The sequence below is a fragment of the Spea bombifrons genome, chromosome 2 (genome assembly GCF_027358695.1).
Source record: "Spea bombifrons isolate aSpeBom1 chromosome 2, aSpeBom1.2.pri, whole genome shotgun sequence".
Taxonomy (NCBI): Eukaryota; Metazoa; Chordata; class Amphibia; order Anura; family Pelobatidae; genus Spea; species Spea bombifrons.
The window spans coordinates 122,156,042-122,178,495 of NC_071088.1; the positions used below are offsets into that span (position 1 = coordinate 122,156,042).

General features: G+C 37.0%; 1 protein-coding gene across 1 annotated transcript in view; it reads left to right on the plus strand.

Moving 5' to 3' along the window:
- Nucleotides 1-19,609: 19,609 nt before the first annotated feature.
- The window catches only part of TRPC4 (transient receptor potential cation channel subfamily C member 4), a 78,385-nt gene continuing 75,540 nt past the window's right edge, over nucleotides 19,610-22,454 (plus strand). Inside the window, exon 1 of the mRNA XM_053456339.1 lies at nucleotides 19,610-20,028. The gene's annotated coding sequence lies outside the window, so the exon portion shown is untranslated. The remainder of the gene's footprint in view (nucleotides 20,029-22,454) is intronic.

A 22,454-nucleotide genomic window follows, 5' to 3' on the forward strand; every position in this document is an offset into this window, starting at 1 on the left:
AAGCTCCCAGAGGGATCGCCTAGCACCCAAGTAAAGGCCCTTAGTCTTCAAAATGTTAATTTTAAAACCCATCACTCTGCCCAACCTGTCCAAGCATGAAGTGAAATCTGCAGGTTGGAGAAATAAATCCATATGACATCGACAAAGGCAGACATTTTTATCTCCCTTTCCTGCACCCCAGTACCCTCAAAATCTAGTGAATTAATCATAGCACAGATTAAAGAATCTAAACCTACGTTAAACTAGAGAGGCATCCTTGTCTTACACCAAGCTCCATGATTAAACAGAGTAACAGCAAACTGTATTTGTAAAACTGAAGCCCCTAGCCAGCAGCTTAAGTAAATCAAACCTTATTCCTTTTGTCACGGATCCCTTGTTTTATCTCTGCCATGGTGTAAAAATTATAATATAAGTACTGTGATTTTATTTCTGAAGAAATATGGAGATGATTAGAAAATAGTTGTGCTACCTTCAGTGGCTGCTAAAAAATGTTTAATCTTGATGTTATTTGTTAATTATATTCTAAAGATATGCATTTATATATATTCCAAACGAATAGAATAAATATGGCACCTTAAGTGAAATGTCCAAATTACCACAATTATAAAATTAAAAAACTTGTATAAAGTATAATTTTGTTTATGAAGGGATAAAAATGAAATTACAAGTACATAAAACAAACCAAACAATGGTCTAATCGCTGCAGTCTACCCCTTTGCCTTTCTAAAAGCCACCTGCTTGATCGGAAAATCCAAATCAATGGTACATGGAAAATATATTTACAATATAAATAATAACCCTGTAGGCGGGTACAGGAATAATAATAGGTGATAAACTGTGTACTTGGAAGGCTATGTAACAAACTAATCATTTTATAGTACATTTCGTGCATATGAATTCATTAACTTCTCTGGGAAATTACATACACACTTTACAGATACCACAGCTGTGGAAACAACTAGGTTTGTCCTTAAAAAGTAAGTGTAGGAACCTCTGTGGGTAAACACTGGGGACTAAAAGACTTTCTAAAAGATGACTCCTCAAAAAATGACTTGTGGCTTGGGAGGTAAAAGCGGTTACGTGATATTATTTGTTTGGTGTATGGTGATTTTCATTATGTGCTTGTAAATACATTTGAATCCCTTTCGAATATACTATTTGAAGTGGTCCAAATGAAGAACATTTACTACTTTCTTTATCAAGCTAAATAAATCACAAAAGTCTTGTCATTTTAGTCTTTCCTCTGAATGATTAATCATTTAAAAAACATAACTCAAAGGCTCAAAAAGGTCTCTATGGCAACACCGTATGAGTGCTCGCTTTTCAGTCACATGACAATTATATTTATTCTGGCAAAAAGTATGAATAAGACACATTTTTACATGATTAAATAATTCGTTCTGGAATTGACTTGGATGTTCAATAGTACCTGGAAAGCATAATCCAAGGTTGGTTTTGACAACAGAATTTACCTTAGATTTAGAATGGGTTTGGAGAGGCCCCCTGAACATGGGCTTATCTGCTCACCAGGGCTGGACTAGGGGTAAAAAGGACAAGGCACTTGAAGGCCAGTGGCTGCCAAATGACATAAGCTCGATTTAATTTAGGATCAGTTATGGTTAATGGGGTCTTTAGGGTTAATTTAAGGGCAGTTATGGTTAATGGGGTCTGTAGGGTTAATTTAGGGGCAGTTATGGTTGATGGGGTGAGCCAATTTTTGATTCGGGAGGTGCCAGAGTTTAGTCTTGCCTAGGGCAGCACAAAACCAAAATACACCACTGGGTATCAGTAATGACAATGTTCCGTAATACAATTACTTGCACAATTTACATTGACCCTATTCAAGGGTGTACCTTTTTGGCACCTAGGGCAAATCCTGTATTTATTATTATTATTATTATTATTATTATTATTATCTTTTATTTATATCGCACCAACAATCTAAGCAGCGCTTAATACAATACGTATATTCAAGGGGTATGACAAGATGAGAATTGACAGACTAAGTCAAACCGATACATTAGGTGGGGAGAGCCCTGTTCGCAAGCTTACAATCTTACTGAACAAATATGGTACAGCATAACTCCTATCACTATATACTGAGCCAGACTACTATGATGGTGGTACTACGTAACTCACATGACTATACACTAAGCCAGACATTGACGCTGTCCCTAAAACAGCCTGTCTGTGTCAACGCTGCTCCTTTAGCAGCCTACCTGTGCCACCGCGGCCCCCGAAACAGCCTGCCTGTACCACCTCTGACCCTAAAACAGCCTGCCTGTGCCAACTCTGCCCCTAAGACACCCTGCCTGTGCCACTTCTGCACCCTTAACAGCCCGTCTGTGCCAACTCTTCCCCTGAGGCAGCCTGCCGGTGCCAACTCTTCCCCGAGGCAGCCTGCCGGTGCCAACTCTGCCCCTGAGGCAGCCTGCCTGTGCCAACTCTGCCCCTAAACCAGCCTGCCTGTGCCAACTTTGCCACTTAAGCAACCTGCCTGTGCCACTTCTGCCCCTAAACCAGCCTGCCTGTGCCACCTCTGCCCCCCTAAATACTCTGGCTGTGCCACCTCTGCCCTCCTTAACAGCATCTGGGCAGGAATAAAGAGTTTCCTGGCACAGTGTGTGAGCTCCACAGAGGTAAGCTTCGGGCCCCCCTGATGAGTGGCACCTGGAGTGGAGCGCCCCCCCTTAGGTATGCTACCGACCCTAATATCAATATTGCTATATTGTACTACAGTTATATACCACTATCATTCTAAATAATAACAAATATATCAAGCTTTGTCTTATTGTGTGAAATTACTTTATATTTTAAGTGTGCATAAATGTAGTCTATAAAATAAATGTTACCAATGGAATAAAATATTTACATGCATAGATAATTCTTATTTTATTATTAGATTTTATACACTGCCATTGTATAAAATAGCAGGTTCTGCATATATGATTATATATTTTGAGAATTTTTCATTATTTATGTTGTCATGAAAAAAATATTTGTACTTTGCTGTATGCTACCATTTCACAAAAAAACCACAAATATTAAAAAAACTGCAGTACAAAGTACAAAGCTGAGCAATGATAATTTCGTTTTTTATGTAATAAAGAGACAAAGTGCATGGTGTCAGTTATAAAAGCATTTGGTAATAAACACAACTAAGGTGATTATGAGGCTAAAAGCATCTCTTAACAGCATCCTTCCCAAATATACTAGAGCTCATCTAATGCAGTAAGATGGGTCTACTGGGACTAAACAAGGAATAACAACGATAATTACACACACTTTCTATAATTGTTCTTGTCCCTGCCACAATAATGTTAATAGTAATTTTTTATGAATTACAGTATTTTTTGTTGTTATTTTTTCAGTTCCCGTTAGTTTAGGATGTATAAATCACAAATGTTTTTGTAACGATTCTAGTATGAGAGGATCCCGGAGAGCAAAGTAGACTATTGCACCAGGAGGGCCAAAGGCTAGGGATGTAGTCAGCAATCCGGGTCAGTAACGGGGAGCCAGAACAACAGCCAAATCAGGAACCAGGAACAAGTCAAACAAGCTGTGTCGGAAACAGTAAAACAAAAACAGTCACATTAGGATCAAGGAGTGAGGTCAAGTAAGCTGGGTCAAGAACAATAAAACATGATCAAAATAGAGCAGGAGTAAATACACGATGCAACACCAACCAAGGGTAGCTAGACAATGAGGAAATGCAGGTCAGCTGGGGTCATACAAGGTCATAAACACCCATCACAGGGAAGTAGAGTGTGGACATCATTAACTGGTACCCAGGATCTCTCCTCAGGACCATAGTCCTTCCAATGCATTAGGTATTGTGAAACTCCTCATTTTTACTCATGCATGGATTCAACGGCCATGAGGCTGGTTTGGGCAGAAACAGGGGAGAACTAATTAAACACTACAGGCTTTAAGAGCGAAACATGGAAAGAGCAGGGAATGTGTAGATTTTGTTGCCAATTCATAGGTAACAGGATTGATGCATCTGCGAACTGTATAGGGCCTAATTAAACGAGGTGCCGGTTTCATTGAAGGGGCATGTAGACGAATGTGACAGGTAGATAACCAAACTTTATCTCCAGGCAAAAAAGTGGGAGCCAGTAATCTCCTATTTATCATAATAACTGTTTTGGGTCAGGGAGGCTTTATTTAGGGCAGGGCGAATGAAGGACCAAACAGAAGTTTAGTGTTGAATATGTTGTCCAGGACAGGCCTCCCAGATTCGGGCGTTTCAGCAGGACTAGAGACAGGGTGATACCCGCATACACAGTAGAGTAGTTATCCAGTACAAATTCTGCCAATGGAAGGAGGTTTTACCAGTCATTCTGGTTACCATTAACAAAGGCCTGCAAATATTGTTCCTTTGATTGGCACGTTCAGCATCTCTGTTAGTCTGTGGATGGTATGCAGTAGAAAATGACAGGATGACTATCTCTTTACAGAATGACCTCCAAAAATGAGAGATGAACTGAACATCTCCACAGACACTATTTCTTGGGGGAATCCATGAATCCGCACAACCTCTTTTATAAAGTTCTTTGGGAGTGGGTATTTTGTTTAGTGGCATAATATGAACCATCTTGGAGAAGTGATTGATGACAGTTAAGATGGTGGTAAAGTGGTGTGACAGTGGAAGATCTACAACGAAATCCATAGCTATATGATACCCAAAGTCATAGTTCTTCTACGCTGGAGCAGATTTTTTTAGAGAAGAAGATGCATGGATGTACCGGCTCATCATATGTTTTCCGCTAGGATATTACAGCCCCAACCTCAGATGCATCTATTTTCAGTACAAACGGTTGAGATAGATCAGGGTGGATCAGGACCAGTGCTGATGCAAATAATTTCTTTAGTTTACGCAATGACTGTATCTGGGGGCCAGTGGAGACAGTCGGCACCTTTTTTAATGAGGGCAGTTATATGTGCCACAACCTTGTAGGATTACCTGATGAATTGCTGATAATAGTTGGCAAAACCTAGGAATCTTTGCAGGGGTTTGAGATCGTATAGGTTGGGGCCATTGAAGAACGACTTGATGTTTGACTGGATCCATTTCAAAACCAGTCCCGCTAATGACATATCCCAAGAAGGTCACACTGGTTACAAATTCACATTTTTTTCTATTTGGTGTAGAGTCTATTTTCATGTAACCGATGTAGAAAGTTCCTAACATGTCCTCGATGGGTAAGTAAGTCAGGAAAGTGGATCAAAATGTCATTGAGGTATACGATACCATATTGATGGAGATAGTCCCAAAAGCAGTCATTCCTAAACTCTTGGAAGACAGATGGAGCATTGTATAGTCCAAACGGTATGATCAAATATACATAATGGCCACAAAAGGTAATAACAATTGGTCTTCTAGTCATTTTAGTCCAATTTAGTGAAAATCCTGGACCTTTTAAGTCCATCAATTAACTCAGAAATCAGAGGGAGAGGATACGTGTTCTTAATGGTAATAAGGTTGAGCCCCATGTAGTCTATTCAAGGTCTGAGACCACCATTCTTCTTGGCAATAAAAATGAATCTGGCATCAGCATTAGATGTGGAGTGATGAATTAATCCTTTTTTCAAATTCTCTTGAATGGTCAGAGGTGACCATCTGAGTGCGTGGGTTATATGATATACAAGATGAGCTTTACCAGGCTGTAATGTCACAGGAGGACCAGTCAATTATAGGATTATGAAGTTGAAGCCAGGAATATACAAGCCCCATAGGAGCAGATGGGGAGGAGATGAAAATAAACATCATTGTCTATTCAAGGAGGATACCCACATGGCAGCACAGAGGAACTGACTCCAGAGTCACGGTGGCTGGTTGGAGAGTACGTCCATCGATGGCCTCCACGTAGACTGGGCTAAGTAGTCATGGTCTGAAATTCAATGGCATAATCAGACAGGCTGTAGGAGCACTGATGTAATGTGAATATGTTAAAGGAGGTAGTATGACTGCAGCCTGGCATGTCAAACCCCTGTCTGAAGGTAGTAATGAAGTCATTATAATTATTCACTATGGGTATATTCCGTTCCCATAGAGGAGAAGCCCAGGCCAGCATTCTGTTGTTGAGAAGAAAGATGGAATATCCCACTCAAGCTCTATCAGATGGGAACAGATGAGGGGACATCTCAAAATGAATAGAGCCCTGGTTTAAGAAACCTGTGCAGCCAGAAGGGTTGCCTCCATACTGAGGGGAGGAGGTGAACGCATACTCTGGTTTGAAGTCTGTAGTGAGTGATGCTACAGAGGACAGTAAATCTTACCATGGTGTTTTACTTTAAACTGTCTTCAGCAACCTCACCTTAGTGAGTTTGGCTATTCCTCTTTATTCCTCCTCAACAGCTGTTTCTGTTTCAATGATTGTGTTTCAACTCACATATTACATTGATGATCATTAGCATATGTATGATATAATTGTTTAATAAAACACCTCACTGCATGCCTACAAAATCCTAGACTGTGTGGAAGTGTACCTAAAAGAATTGATGCCGCTTCGAAGGCAAAGGTTGTCATATGAAATATTGATTTGATTTAGATTTTCACTTAGCATTTTGTTAGAAAGACCTATTAAAAAGTTTATTTTTTGCAAACTTTTGCAAATCTTACTCTATAACACTTTTTCACACCTGCCTACAACTGTAGTATTGTGTGCTTGTGATATTTTATGATATTTTTTCACAGATGGTTTTGTGTCAGCAGCTAATGTGATAAGCTTTTATAGCTTTGTGTACAAATTGCATTTTGAGTTACATATTACATATTACACAATAATTATCTCATGACATTCTGCAACATTGCTGTCTCAAATATTTTCCAAAACCATCATTCGCATTTCAAGTTGCATCTACTTATTATTGAACTGTGTAAAACTGTCAGTTCTTTGTGTCAGATCTGTCACAGCTAAAAAATAGGGAGGAAGAGTGACATTTTTATAATCTCAACCATACATGGAGAAGTAGCCATACCCCAATCAAAATATATAGCAAGGTTAAAAGCATGTTATGTTATAGATGTGCAGAATAAAAAAAGGCTCTGAAATCAATCTATATCTCCTGGGTTGTAGCTAGATTTCACATTCTGTTTATCTATTATTCTTACAGCCATTCTTAGATTGACATGCACAGGAGTGATGTTCCTATCCTGCTCAGCTTTCCCGTATCCTGGTGACATGCCTTGTCTTTGGGATGGTTAATTTTCAGAGGTATATCAGGAAATGTCATAGAGATCCTTCCATGGACAGCAATAGAGAAAATATAAAAATAGCGATATTGATGATTATGGGCAATACAGTGGGGCAAAAAAGTATTTAGTCAGCCACCAATTGTGCAAGTTCTCCCACTTACAAAGATGAGAGAGGCCTGTAATTTTCACCATAGGTGCACTTCAACTATGAGAGACAGAATGGGGGGAAATAATACAGGAAATCACATTGTAGGATTTCTAATGAATTCATTGGTAAATTCTTCGGTAAAAAAAGTATTTGGTCACCTACAAACAAGCAAGATATCTGGCTCTCACAGGCCTGTAACATCCTCTTTAAGAGTCTCCTCTGTCCTCCACTTGTTACCTGTATTAATGGCACCTGTTTGAACTTATCAGTATAAAAGACACAACCTCAAACAGTCACACTCCAAACCCCACAATGGCCAAGACCAAAGAGCTGTTGAAGGACACCAAAATTGTAGACCTGCACCAGGCTGGGAAGACTGAATCTGCAATAGGCGAGCAGCTTGGTATGAAGAAATCAACTGTGGGAGCAATTATTCGAAAATGGAAGACATACAGGACCACTGATAATCTCCCTCGATCTGGGGCTCCACGCAAGATCTCACCCCGTGGTGTCAAAATGATCACAAGAACGGTGAGCAAAAATCCCAGAACCACACGGGGGACCTAGTGAATGACCTGAAGAGAGCTGGGACCAAAGTAACAAAGGCTACCATCAGTAAAACACTACGCCGCCAGGGACTCAAATCATGCAGTGCCAGACGTGTCCCCCTGCTTAAGCCAGTACATGTCTGGGCCCGTCTGAAGTTTGCTAAAGAGCATTTGGATGATCCAGAAGAGGATTGGGCGAATGTCATATGGTCAGATGAAACCAAGGTAGAACTTTTTGGTAGAAACTCAACTTGTCGTGTTTGGAGGAGAAAGAATGCTGAGTTGCATCCAAAGAACACCATACCTACGGTGAACCATGGGGGTGGAAACATCATGCTTTGGGGCTGTTTTTCTGCAAAGGGACCAGGACGACTGATCCGTGTAAAGGAAAGAATGAATGGGGCCATGTATCGTGAGATTTTGAGTGAAAACCTCCTTCCATCAGCAAGGGCATTGAAGATCAAACGTGGCTGGGTCTTTCAGCATGACAATGATCCCAAACACACCGCCCGGGCAACGAAGGAGTGGCTTCGTAAGAAGCATTTCAAGGTCCTGGAGTGGCTTAGCCAGTCTCCAGATCTCAACCCCATAGAAAACCTTTGGAGGGAATTGAAAGTCCATGTTGCCCAGCGACAGCCCCAAAACATCACTGCTCTAGAGGAGATCTGCATGGAGGAATGGTCCAAAATACCAGCAACAGTGTGTGAAAACCTTGTGAAGACTTACAGAAAACATTTGACCTATGTCTTGCCAACAAAGGGTATATAACAAAGTATTGATATGAACTTTTGTTATTGACCAAATACTTATTTTCCACCATAATTTGCAAATAAATTTTTTTAAAATCAGACAATGTGATTTATGGACTTTGTTGTCTCACTCTGTCTCTCATAGTTGAAGGAAGTGTCCCTATGGTCAAAATTACAGGCCTCTCTCATCTTTTTAAGTGGGAGAACTTGCACAATTGGTGGCTGACTAAATACTTTTTTTGCCCCACTGTATATCTGTTTTTTGTACCTTGCACTCTACGCAATTACTAACTTAGATTTATCTTCGTGATTAAATACAGCCTACTGTGCCTCCTGGGATTTGATATATATATATTGTACTTTATGAATGAAAGCTTTTGATTTTTTTTTTTTTTTTTTACTGTTTGTTGCCATTCTTGCCTGAAAAATGCTTAATTATCTTTTACTCTGATAAAAGGTAGCTTTGTTTCTTTGTTTCTGATTTTGATGCTATAAAACAATACTTTGATTACAACTATACAATAGTGTGATTGTGGATTGGGTATTTTTGTAATATTATTTTATTAATGTAGAAACTTTTCAGTGTTTGCTTTCAAGAAGACCAGAAGTACAAAATATCTAATATAGCTAATGCAAAAACCTATAACATATAATACAATAAGAAGAAACATAACATTATTGAAAACAGCCTAACATAAATGAGTAAAAACATATTCAAGAAACCTTGGCCTGGTCTTGTCCCACTGTGTGCAGATCATGTTTGTACCTTTACCCTTAATTTTCTTTATCTTTTTAATGCATGAGGTGTAAATGTGAGCAGGGATTAAAGATCACCAGGCACTCTTGTTTCTATCTTACTAGAATGTTCACATCCATACTAAAATGTTTCATTCTTTGTAACTGAATTTCTACCTAGAAACTTCTGTGAGGCGACAAGGTGATATTTTGTAGGTGTTGTATAACCCTATATGCAGGTGTTGTTGAGGTTTTATATAAACTAAGCCTAGAGCCTGGGAGAGTCATTTGTGAGTAAAGCAGGGGGAAGACGCTGCCAGACTGCCTTTAAGATATTTGCATTTGCTTGAGTTGCTTAGCACACAAGCTGCACAAGGGTAGTTAAAAAAACTACGGTGTCTAGTACGTCCTGTGAAGAGCAAGGATTTGTTTTTGTTCATTTTGTTCATCTTACCCTGTCAAGGACCATTCAAAAAAGAACAGGGATCTACTTATTAACCCAGGCATGGCTCTGAGTCCTTCTTATTCTACATAACATATTAGATGCTTGAGTGTTTTATATCCTTCTAAGCATTCCTGGGAACTCAGGCTTGACCGAAAAGGATGAAGCCCTGCTTTCCCAGATCTCAGGGCTATTTTCTTTTTTCTGTAGGCAGGGCTGTTTGGCCATGCCATCTCCCAGCCTTCATGTTTCCCATTCCCCAAGCACTAAAGGCTATCTGGGGCTATTAATGTACAGCTAGCTCCACCCCTTCACAAAGACATTGCCCCAGGAGAGGATGATCTACACATAGCCTCCCAAGTTCCCTCCCAAGTTCCCAGGTATCTTTCAAAGTGAGTTTAAGTCCTAATATCTGATGTTGTTCTATTTTCTTCTCTTCTCTAAAATGTTTTAAGTAGAAGATTCAATGAATTCTGCCATGTACATTTGCCAAAATGTTGTTTTAAATCTATTGCTGGCTATTTCTTCTTTTTGAAGTGCTTCCAAATATCTTTTATGCTTATCTGAGAAAACTAGGAATACATTATCTAGGACTGCATTCTCCCAAGAGAAATAATGGAGTAACGAGGGTTTACAGAATAGTCGAGTTATCAACATGTGATACATCATTTTATACTTTATCTAATTGCCTTTGAAATGTGTTTGTCTGAAATTGCCCATATTAAGTTACTAACGTCTAGAAAAATGTATGTGACTAACAACATGTTTTTAGGACATTACCAATTAGACAAATCATGGTAAAAGCAGAAAACAGTACATGAATATACAGTATATATACCCCAGAGCTCTGATTTTAATGTGTATAGATCACTAATGATCATGCGTTTTTGCATCACACAGAAAGAGGAATAAAAAGACAAACACAATGGTAAATTATATCCTGGCTGTCCTGATGCCGTTTTTCATAGGAAGCAATATGATTGAGCTGGGAGGGTTTGGGCAGTGATTCAGTGGAGGTGCCTTATACCCCCCTATATAACACTCTGCCTCCAGAAATGCCTTTTAACCACCTATATGCCACTCTGCCTTCAGAAATGCCTTATACCCCTATATGCCACTCTGGAAATATACTTTAACACAATAATTATGTAAATTCAAATTACCAATAAAATGGTCTAATCGGGTAATGTGAGTCTTTACCAGACAAAGGCAGAACTTAAGAAAGGGACATTTATTATGAACAAAAATTGTTCATAATAACAAATAACAAAAACATAAATACATTAAGAAATAAAAATCTTTTTGACTCCAAATCTCAGTGACTTGTAAAATATTCGCTTGTTGAGCGAGAGCTTGTATACATACTCTGGTGCACCAAAAGCCCCAAGTAGCTGGAAGATACATTGGAAAAATAATGAAATGTTAAAGATGCAGCTCATACAGAGCTTTTTCAGTGTATATACTACACAAAGGAAGGGAAACTCCACACAGCAAGAAGCTCTCTGAACAACTATGATTAGTAGAAGTCACAATGCTAAAAAGTCACACAAAAAAACTTAAACAAAAAGCAAATTTAGTACTCCCCATATTATAGAACTGCTACATAGTAGTGTAAGATTATCCTACAGAAATAAAAATGTTACTTACTCAATAACTGTTTGGGCAAGATTTTAGCATGAGTGAGCCAAGGGTAGTCTGGAGAATACCTGGGGTTTAACCCTTTCAAAGTCTATAGCAAATAAAACATCTTTAAAAAAAATATTAAAAACAAGTGTCCTGTTATGTCCGTATCAATTAACCCCCTAATGACCAACGATGGCATGTCACGGAAAAACAGTAAGTTAACAGCAAGTTTGCAAGAGGGTCTCTCTCAGCTTTCTAATTACAATTTGATTAGTTAAAAATAAAAATAAATGAAAAAATAAAAATGATTAAAAAATAAATAAAACTATTTAAAAATAATTATACAGTGATGCCACATCAGGGAAACCATCCAGTTCCAACAAAATGTAAAAAAAAGTCCAAAAATATATAAAAAAAAGTTAATTTGTATGAGCTAAAATTAGCGCTGTATCTTCCTAAAAATCCTGGCATGGACTTAGCTAAAATACTACCATTTCAAATACCCATGGGGTGTCTAGCTTAAAAAATGTACAGTTTGATGGGGTAAATTGAATTGACCAGGTTCAAAGATCTCCCAATTAAGACATGGGCGCAGACTGACCAGATGTCAAAATGAAAAGAAAAAAAAATGTGCCCCTCCCAAATGTGGGATTTTAGCTCCCAACCAACCCGACAAACTGTGGTATCACTGTACTCAGGAGATGTTGCTGAACATATATTGGGGTGTTGTTTGACCCTGACATACTGTATACCAAGGACTTACAATGTGTGTGAAAAAAGAAACACACAAATAATACCTATCACAAACTTTGACAGAAGCTGGTGGTAGAATTAGTGTATTGAAACAGTTAAAATACCACCATTCCCTGGGGTGTCTGGTTTTCAAAAATACATGGTTTGATGGGGTAAATTGGATTGACTTGGTCCAAAGATGCCGCCGATAGCATATAGAGGGGGAGGATGACCAGATTGTAAAACTTTAAAATTGAAAAATGTGAACTTCCAAAATGGTGTCTTTTGAACCCAAACAACACAACAAACCCATGGGTGGTATCACTATACTCAGATGTTGCTGAACAAATATCAGGGGGTTGTTTTGAAGTGACATATACCAGGAGCTGTAAATGTATACACAAAGTACAATATGAGCATTTGAAATACCTCTGGGTCTCTTGAGTTTAAAATATATAGTTTGATGGGGGGTAAGTTGAGCTGACCAGCTTCAAAGATGGCCCAAACAGGACATGGGGACAGGATTACCAGATTTAGAAGAAAATAAATTGCAAAAAAAGCAGAAAAAACATAAAAATATTGGGGCTCTAGTAAATGTGAGTGTGATATCATGCAGTCTACCATATATATATATATATATATATATATATATATATATATGATATACACTGTACAAATTCACACATTTGTCTATCTTTTTGTTTTTTTTACATGTTACCTTTGCTGCCTTGAGTATTATTGGAACCACCAAGTATAGTCCTCATTTTATTTATTGATTCGCTGCACAAAACTTTGTTACACTGCAGTAGCACTAACGTGGTCAGTGGCCCCATAACTAACACATGTAGTAACATGCAAACACCATACACTAACACTTACCTACTTAATCACATGAGATCACAGATGTCACATATTGTGAAGGACTTGTCCTCTGCATGACATCTATTTTACATACTTGTGATGCTTATAACACAGGTGCGTATAAAATGTGTGAATAAGTATAAGAAGATGAGGCGTTGTATGTTATGTGGAATCTTATGTCGTTTTAGATTTGCAATAAATAATGATTAGCAACGAGATTTGGATGATCTTTGGATATTAGGTGAGTGCCGCTACATACATTGTATTTTGTATGTATATTGCGATGCATGACAGACATTTACATGAAATATTCCTTAATTACATTAACCGTAATTCCGATACCACTACCATTACAATTATATTACCTTAATAATGAAAACAAAAAATATCCAAAATTAATAAGGGAGGGTGAAAAGTAAATAGACCCAGATATTAATATTTAAATGTGCATGGTCAGTCTAAGCACAATGTATTTTGGAAGTTGATTGGGTGTCTGAATAATTTGGAGTGACAGGCAGTAGCATAATATTTCTTTCCTAGATCCTAGGCAGTTCTTGGGTAGTCTTACTAGGGCAAATCGGGCTGCTGTGCTGTGGCTCTGAATGTGGACAGAACTGAGGTAAAATTGTAATCAGGCCTTTCCGATGGTCATGTGCTTCAAGCAGCCTATCAGAGTCTTCTATAGTAAACCACACTTGGTTTACACATGTTTGGAAACTCTCAATGTCTGTCAGTCTGTAGGGTTTTATACCAATCTCTTTCATATTGTACACTAATTTAATGATATCCGAGAATCCCAAATGGAAATCTCACTGGCATATGTCATTGGCATGTCTCAGCTGAATGCCCTGCATAAACACAGGTGACTTAAGGATATCCCTACCACCTGACAATTAATGCTTTACATAAGGACTGTTAATAGATATGTTTTGTTCACTATCATAGAATCTCTCTTATAGGTTAATTTAAAGATTTTGCATGTCAACAAATGTGCAAAATATAAGGTAAAAAAATAAATCACAATGCTTAGCATTGGACTTGGCAGTCACTTAAGCACTTTCATAATTTGCTGTTCATGCAGTCACTATTATAACTCATATTTGTACAAACAATGTCAAAACCAAGGCTTTAAACTCACCACTGTGGTATAGTACAGACTTCTCTGACAAGTTGTTCTGCTCAATACAATATTTTGGTCAAAATATTACTTATTATTAGAAACATATTAATCACAGAAAACACAAAAAGTTAGTTTAATTGTCAAAGTACAGATTACCTTGAAATAAATAGTAATATATAGATTTTGCCCGTATAATAAATAAATAAAATTTAAAAAAATAATAAAAAATTATATATATATATATATATATATATATATATATATATATTTATATATATATATATATATATATATACGTAAGAAGTAACCCAACGCACAGTCTCAAAAAAGTTATATATCTGGGTGCATCTTCCAGGCAAAAAATATTAAAGAGAGAACACCTAGGACACTGTCACCATAGTTACTACATTACAGTTTTTTGCAGACCTTAATTCTCCCTCATTTTCTCTTGATTCATGGTCACATGAGCTAGCAGATACAAGTTAAAAAGTGGCATAGGATGCTTCGTTTGAGATATGACATATTATAATGTTATATTCCAGCGCCTAGAACAGCACCTAGAACAGGTGTCCTATGGAGCATGTTAATATTATATATACACACTTGCATATGTGTACATTATAATTACATTATATATATATATATATATATATATATATATATATATATATATATATATATATATAAATATATATGAAGCTCATCACAACGTTGTACAGACAGGTACATTTTGGTGATGTTGTTTTCCATTAACCCCTGCAATAGATGTGTCTTCCTGTCAATGCCTGTGTAGGGAGGTTGGGTGACGGCAGTCGAGAAACGTCTTGTGAGAACTCAACAAAGTTGAACGTGACATGAAATGTATGTGTAAAAATGCTAATATTCTATGCAACCCACTGAATGGCTCGCTAGAGTCATTAATATCAATGTAACTTATTTTAGTGATGTAACAGCATATTTGAATTTAAACAGGGAGTTGAATAGAAAACCATGTATTTTCATTCAGAGTTCATACCACTTAAAGGTCATAAAATCATGCAGCCTAGTACTTTTTCCTAGATGCATCGTATGCACATTCTTAAGCATATTTCTATGTGTTGTGATAACTTCTCCGCTTTGCAGGATTTTTTCCCCCCCATGAAAAACAGAAGCCAATAAGTAATATTCAAGAGCATTTACTAGTGGCTTAGACCACAAGGAAATGTTGAAGGCAAATCATTAACATGAAGACCCATTAACAAGGGACATTTAAAATGCATTTAAAATGTATTTTCCCCTGTTAAAATTTCCATAGGAAAACATGTATTCTTGACAAAGGAATAATAATCTTGCACGGATGTTTTTGAAACTGGCATAATGTCCTTCTCTACACCCATATGCTCGTGGACGGATTTTTCTCTGCAATAATTGGTTGCTCCCTCAGTCAATTAGCATGAGTTGAGCTTTCAATTCTAAAAGACTAACCACTTTAAGGAAGCTTCTTGCAGCTCTCTAACCACAAAGCCATCTTCAGAATAATTATTCTTCAAATTATGTAAATGCAAGCCATTTACTCACACCATTTTTTGTTATTCAGAATCAATGCCTTTTCTGTCAATTATAATCATGATTTATTAATTAGATGTAATGACTGATGACTGAACCACTTTGGTTGACTGTCCTGCCTGACCATTGAAACCATTCCATATGGAGCCATTTTGGGACATTTGAAATTTGTTAATGTCATGGATCCCTGTATTTCAGACCACAGCTACCCTACTTGCACTTGATAATGTTCAGCCACCTTTGGATACATGATATGAGACCAAACACCCCAGAGAGCGCCACGTGATCAGAGTTTGCCACACATTACAGGATCTATTTGGAAAGAGATGCACACCCCTACACAAGATTGTGTCCTTTGAGTGTGACTGTCTTTTTAGACTGGGGAACATAATAAATGGAGAATGGGGGAGGTATAAATATGTATCCCATACCTGATTTCTAAAACTGCTTTAAAGATACTTAACCCCAAAGACAGCTGGAGTGGATATATCTTACCTAGGACAACCTTCTTTGGAAACAGTTACTGGGAACAGAAAACACAACGCCTATTTTTCAGCTGGAATTTTAGAGTTGTCAAGTGCTGGAAATTTTCAACAATTCCTTGTCTAGATTAAAAACCTTGATGGAAGAAAATGAACCATAGAGATAAATACCACATTTAGCTTGAAGTTCTGTTGAATCATATTTTTGTTTCACAGTTTAAAGCCCCTGGGACCTCTATGTTAGCCTTCCATTAAATGGGAGAATAGCAGAGCATGGGCACAATTGTAATTACATGATCCTTATGATGCAATGTTTTGTTTTTTCGTTACTTTCTTTGAAGTGCATCACTGCGAGAGCTACACATACTTTAACAACGTTTTATAAGAACTGTTATTACTAGGCCATACCAAGTAAAATGTTTTTTTAAGACACAGAGCAATGCTTTACAGTTAATGTCATGTTAGGTATGTATATCATTGCAGACAGGATCTTTATTTGTAAAAGTGTGTGAGTATTAAGATGAGCATAAAGGTCAGCAGACAATCTGAAGGAGACAGATATTCGGATTCCACAGATCAAGGAATGTCCTGCAGCAGTCACTTGTGCGACTCCAAGGCATAATCTGTCTGCTTGCTCCTGGCTCCATGAGTCTATTTGCATCTGCTCAACAACAAACAAAAAATCCTTTTGGCTCTCATATCCAACCATCAGAATGGATTTGTCTGTCCATGAACATAACAGGGAATCTGGCATGGTTTACCCAAAATAGGATTTAGAAATTATGAAGTTGCCAGCACTCAAACTATTTGTAGCATGATAACAAACTCCCTAATGGCCTGTTCTTTTACGTCTTTCATGTCTGTATTGTCTTATCAGTGTTTCATATCCTTATGTCTTTATTAATTAATAGCACCATTTTTGCATACTCAATGCACAAAAGACCTAGAAACTATAACTGTACTTGTTTCAGTTTGCACTTAAAAGTTTCACTTAATTGGTCATTTTGAAACTAAACATAAAATAAAACTAAGGTCTTATGAATTAAATGTTTTATTTTTGGAACATAAATACTTACTGTTTCTTGTGCTTAGACTATGGTACATTTACCAGTATGCACCATCCCTCAAATTTCTGGCTGCTGATGTACACCAATCAGCCATAACATTATGACCACATGCCTAATATTGTGTAGGACCCCCTTTTGCCACCAAAACAGCCCATCAAGGCATAGACTCTACTAGACCTCTGAATGTGTGCTGTGGTATCAGGGCCGGCCCAAGGCAAAATGCCGCTTGGGGCAAATTTTAAAATGCCGCCCCCCCTTATCTACCCTTCCTCTCCCTCCGTCCCTGCCGCCCCCCATTTTCTACCCTTCCTCTCCCTCCCTATTATCTACCCTTACCCCCCCTTGTACTTACCTTTCAGCAGGGGCATGAATGCTCTTCTCCCTCGAGATCTTCTCCTTGTCACGCGGTGACGGACAACTGCTCTGCGTGAGCCCGCCCCCTTGAGCGTCACGGCGCATCTTCAAGGGGGTGGAACGAAGAGCCGAACCAATTGGCACGGAGGCAAGCTTTTCCATAATTAAACGGCGGTGGAAGCCGCATCGGATGACAAAAAAGCGGCACTTGGGGCGGCAAAATGCCGCCCCTTCAAAAGTGCCGCCTGGGGCAATTGCCCCAGTCTGCTCCATTATAGGGCCGGCCCTGTGTGGTATCTGGCACCAGATCCTTTAAGTCCTATAAGTTGTGAGATGGAGCTTCCATGGATGCGTCCTGGTACACGGAGCAATTGTATACACAATATAATTCAAACTATTTGCCCATACATGTTCCCACAAACCTCTCTGTTCTATCATAAAATGCAACTATGACCAATAAGCAGCCATATCCTCTCTCTATTATAGCTTGTTTGAGAACCTTACCATTTGTTTCTGTAAGTCAAAATTGTTAAAAGTATCACTGTGGGATATGATGGCATTATATTAATCAATAATTAATAATAATAAGTAAATCTTCACCTATACATTTGTTAACAGAATTGCTAGCATTAATGTAAGTGCACTGGTGCATTTCATTTTTATACAAATACATATTTTAAGATAAGGTGCTGTTCAGTTTCTGTAAAGCATCTGCCATTGTGTTTATGTCAAGGCGAGCTGCGTGTTGAAACATCTCACAACATCCATTAAGCTCCAGAGACAGCACCATTCTTGGTTGAGTAAATGGTAAAATGCAATTTCCTCCCAATTTTCACTGAAAGGTTAAAAAAAATGGTTTGAAAAGGGTTGATATGAAAATATTTCCATATAAATATTCAACACCTAGTTTGGCTGTTTTGTTCCATTTCTCAGGGCAGCTGCACATAGCATCTCCCTAAAGAGTTATACTGAAAGCCTGCTGTTTAGAGGACCTATCAGCTGGAGAATACTGTAGGCAGAGAACAGAGATAACAGAATTTCTATATAATAATGATAACGTCTGCAATCATTTATGCAACAATAATAAAACACAAGATCATTAATGCTCACATTAGGTATAGATATACACTGCCATTCGAAAGTTTGGGGTTACTTAGAAATGTTCTTGTTTTTGAAAGAAAACCAAATTTTGTCCAGTAAGCTAACACAAAATGAATCAGACATATGGTGCAGACGTTGTTACTGATGTAAATTACTATTGTAGCCCTTTATCACTACCATCACTCCTGTGTTCCGATGGCTCCTTGTGTTCGTTAATCAAAGTTTAAGTTTAAAAGGCTAATTGATCATAAGAAAAACCTTTTGCAATTATGTAAGCTACAGATGTCCTTGTTTAATAGATTGAGCGAATGGCCACTGGCCCTCCAGGTCTGTCTGTATATCTATGTATTTATTGAACAACCATCATCCTTACCTTCTGTTTACAAATTGTCCAGCGCAGTAGAATATGATGGTGCTATAAAAATTATAATTTATATATATATATATATATATATATATATAAATACTCCAACAGTAATATTCATGGTTAAAAGACACTTTTATGTCTCTGACACCGTCATGTGAGTCCTTTTTTAAGAAATGAAGTATGTATATGTATAGATAGATATACACATATTGTTTATATTATGTCTACCTATGTATCTTTTTTTAACAAAATCATTTTAATTACAAGAATGAACCTCCGTTTAATCAAGTTTAACTAACATAGCCATGACCTGATAAAATGCAGACTATTTTCATCAGGTTCATTCTGTCTTCTTGTAACTCAGCAAATTGCTCCTTGAGTGACAGAAAGGGAAAACAGATCGGGCAGAGAAATAAGAGCTGGCAAATCAGAAGCCACTGATCGGTGGCCAATGGAGAGAAACAGGGGAGAGGGAGCTTCTAAACTCTGATGGTGGGAGGAAGAGAAGTACTCAGAGAGGAAAGGAGACAGGCGAGTGGGAGAGCAGAATAGATCAAAACAGCATTAAGGGGATACCCTGAGGGACTTCTACTAAGGAAGGCGTATACATCTCAGCTGGGAGACAAGCAGTCTTCATATAAGTCAATGCAAGGCAGCTGCAGGTAGAGCTTTCCATTACATGCATCTGCAACATAACTACAGAATCAAGAGATCTAGGGATTTCCTAATAAGGATTTCCTAATAACATTCTAGCTTTTTCATTGAAGCTGAACTCTGATTTCCTAAATGAAATAATATCATCAAAAGCTGTATGTTGCACCCTGATCCAGTTGGCATCCAGGAAGTTTTAGGCGCACAGATGGGATAATAAATACATCTGGACAGGATATTTGCTCTTCAGACTTAAAGAAAATTCTTCTTTTTGGATATCAACACATTTATTCATACACCACGTAAGTTTCAACTTGTTTTTTTTTTCTTCTCCTTACCTAAGATCCATTTCTTCTTCACTCTTGTTTAAGAATGCCACCAATTCCTACTGTGATGTATTCAAGTGTTTTGTATGTTTCATAAGGGAAATGTATGTCCATGAGTTCCACTGGCAGTCCACGGGTTAACCATGCGAGTGCAAAATGAATGCATAAGGCATTGAAACACAGTGATCAAAGCTGTGCATTTGGGAACCTTTCTGGTGCATTAGGGGTTAATTTCTTTTCCACATGACATGCGCTGGGCTTTATCGCATCAGTAGAGATAACAAGCCTTTAGTGTATGATAATTTTGCTAGCAAAGTCTGACACCTGCAGGATGTATCAAAGATTAAATGACAACATTATATATATATATATATATATATATATATATATATATATATATATATATATATATAATGGAGTTATAGTCATTAAACACTTATGTAAGCAATCAAATATTGATTAATTTATAGTGAATGAATAATCGAACAATCCAAACAATGGTGTACTTCAAACATTCTAAAATGGTTAATGCACCCCATTCTCAAACCCATCCCCATTTGATCTCTAAACACTTTGTTATGACACATAGCTTAAACAGACTAGTAGATTTGGGCATATGATCATGTTTTCACTGATATAGTTAAACATATAGAACAATTATGTAACTATATTTGTAAGTCATTCAAGCACAGTTTGGTTATTAAAGCTAGATGGGATAAGTAAAGTGCTCAAATTACTGATGCTAAAAGAAACAGTGTAAAAAAAATGAAAAGAAAGCGAGAACTATGTGCATTCACAAAGCCAAGATGCCAGGATGCTGTTTTGACATTTCTGTAATGTCAAATACAAATTATCAGCATCACTGATGCATCATGATGCAGCTATAGGTTGACAATGAGAGGTTCTGCAGCTGTAATCATTACTTTTGATAATGGAATGGAAGGAACCTTAACCCATGCAGTGCCAGATGATTACACTGAAGGATATGTAATATGATGTTGATGTCCATTTTAAATATGTAAACTTTCAGAAAAATCCAATTAAAAATTAAAAATAAAATGTATACTAATACATCCTATATATCTATATATATATAGATATATATAGATATATATATATATATCTATATATATATAGATATATATATATATATATATATATATATATATATATATATATATATATATATATATAAAGTAATTGAGGGATGATATAAAAAAACATGGTCCAAAAAATTTTGTTGTCAACTATTCTATACAATATTTAATTTAAAAAAAAGTTGGTACAATTTGATACAAATGCAATAGCTGGAATGAGATCCTTTGATCTTCTATTGACATTTGCTGGTTGCTTCATATTCAAGAACTAGGCGGTGTCTATTAAAACTGAATTTTTCATTGTTAGTTAGAGGAAGTGTCATGTTATTTGTATCATGTACATGGTTGGTAATCTGTATTGATTGAGTATCCACTATATATTCACTGTTTCACTGTAGCAGTTAATTATATATTATTAGGAAACAGTTGGAAACAATGACTATACAACTTTTTATTAATGTTTACTTAAAACATTTTGGCTGTTCATGAAACACTGTGGAATTATTATTTTTTTGTGAAAATTGTAAAATAAATTGCGCAAAAGGAAAATAATCCTTATAAATTAGTATATCATTGAACAGTGTGATTAGTGCTACAATGCCCATTAATAAATGTAAAATAATAAATAATTTGTGCTTTTTTATGTCTTCTGTATCGTAGTGTTGTTGTGTGTCTACAGTACATGCTTACTTTGTTATTATTTTTAATCCCTGCCACTTCTGCTAGAATGCTTACCCACTAATCCACATACTTCTTGATGAAGAAAGATATTTCCTTATATAGGCTATATACTGTATATATCATCTAATAGACTATAGCATCTTATCTTATGTTCTATTCATCTGAAACATACTGTGCTCTAGTTTATTTAACCTTTTGCTATGTTTAAAAGTTTCAACAATGCTTAAGATTGATTTGTATCAGTCTGCTGGTAAACTATAAACATATCAAAGTTTCTATATACTGTAAGAAGTGCTGCGTCATTTTAATATAAATAAAAGACAATAATAATATTGCTATATAATGCATATGTCACCTGAAGAATGATTTTAATGACAATTATCCCATCATTACAGAAGATGAATTGAAAACAATGCATATTCAAAGTAATTGTTATCATTAACAAATTTTATGTGTTGATTGGTTCCCGGGAAGGCTTACATGAAGGCTAACCACCATATGTCATGCTGGTGTTGAAATCAAAATTCTAAGGTTTGTAGCAATCTAGAATGCTTATGGTTAGTTAGTTAGGCCAGGACTAAAAACGTAAGCCTTTAGTTTGGTAATAGACAATAACTCTCAAGT